The sequence below is a fragment of the Myodes glareolus genome, chromosome 10 (genome assembly GCF_982192425.1).
Source record: "Myodes glareolus chromosome 10, mMyoGla1.1, whole genome shotgun sequence".
Lineage (NCBI taxonomy): Eukaryota > Metazoa > Chordata > Mammalia > Rodentia > Cricetidae > Myodes > Myodes glareolus.
This window is the reverse complement of record NC_142035.1, coordinates 6,369,935-6,371,576: the sequence shown is the minus strand read 5'-3', so window position 1 is coordinate 6,371,576 and position 1,642 is coordinate 6,369,935.

The window sequence follows — 1,642 nt, the reverse complement described above, 5'->3', positions numbered from 1 at the left end:
TAAAAGACCTCTAAACGAGACACGGTGTGTTTTAAAAATGTACGTAGGCTTGGGAGAGAGAAGAAAAAAAATTTAGACAGTTATAAAAAGAAATAGTTTTAAAAAATAAATAAAGTCTTTATAGAAACAGTAAAAGTAATATAAAAGAATACAGACAAGGTTGTGAGCCCACCAAAGAAGAAGCAAGATGTGGCTGCCCCGCTGAATAAGGTACTGAGCCACATGGCTAGCATAGACAATTGGAGGAGGAGGCCTGAGGGCTGGAAGGACTGGAGACAGCCAGAGCATGTTAAGCCAGCCTTTGAAAGGGGCCATAGGAAGCTACTGGGCGTTTAGAGGTGAGGAGAGGAATGGTTGCATTTTCATGGTCATGGTTTACATATCGTTTCTTCCTCTCTCTCTCTCTCTCTCTCTCTCTCTCTCTCTCTCTCTCTCTCTCTCTCTCTGTGTGTGTGTGTGTGTGTGTGTGTGTGTGTGTGTGTGTGTGTGAGACTATGGAAGGAAGTACATGCATGCCATGGCACAATTGTAGGAGTGAGAGGGCAGGTGGATTTAGTTCTCTCTTTCCATCTTGTGTAACAACCTTGGCTGGCCTGGAACTCACTCTGTAGACCAGGCTGGCTTCGAACTCATAGAGATCTGCCTGCCTCTGCTGGGATTAACGGTGTGTTTCACCATGCTTGGCTTCTCTCCTTCCATCTTACATGGGTACTGGGGAATCAAGCTAAGGCCATCAGATTTGTGTGGTCAGCCCTTTACCCTGAGCCATTCTTGTTTGTCCCCCTTACATATTTAAAATCATTTTAGGTAAGCTGGGTGTGGTGGCGGTAAGCACTTGTGAGGCTGAGGCAGGAGGATCTCTGAACTTTGTGAGACCTTGTGTTAAAACAAAACACGCACACACGCACGCTCTCTCTCTCTCTCTCTCTCTCTCACACACACACACACACACACAAAATAAAAGTAATCACTTTCTGGAGTGAATGGAGAGCAGTTGTCAGGGACCAGAGAGCCCAGGGGAGCTCAGGCAGGACAGGCTGTAGCTGGCCCTCTCTGGAAGCTGGGGATGGGGCTGGCTGGGCAGAGCAATGTTGGAAGCATCTGGAAGGCAATTGTCGGCTGACAGTGTGCTGCTAGTGACTCAGAAGAAGCTGGCCAACAGATGAGGCTTTGGCAAGATTGGTCAGAACCAGGCTTGGGCTGCAGCAACTTTGATAGAGAAATAAGAGGGCTCAGCACAGGGCCTCTGGGTGGACTGGAGGAGACCAAGCTGGGCCACACCTGTAAGGCAGTTCCTTAAGGCTGGCCAAGGTTTCCCAAAGGTTTGAATTGGTTCCTTTTAACACCAGAGTGGGGTGGGAGGTGAGGAGGGTGGGGAGGTTGGGGAGGGGAGTTTGGGGTGGGTGGCTGGAAAGAGAGACGTCACAAGAGGCTGTTTTTGCTGAGAAGCCTGACCCTGGGGAAGTTGGGGAGGAAGGAGCCCAAGGGTGTGGGCTGGGGTGGAGTGGGGTGGGGCTGAGGGGTAGCATTAGGATTTTACTGACTGTCAACACTGTTGGAGGTCAGAAGATGCAGAGGACTGGTCTGTTCCTTGGAAAAATGTTGGGGGTGGGTGGGTGGGGGATGGTAAATTCTCTTTTGT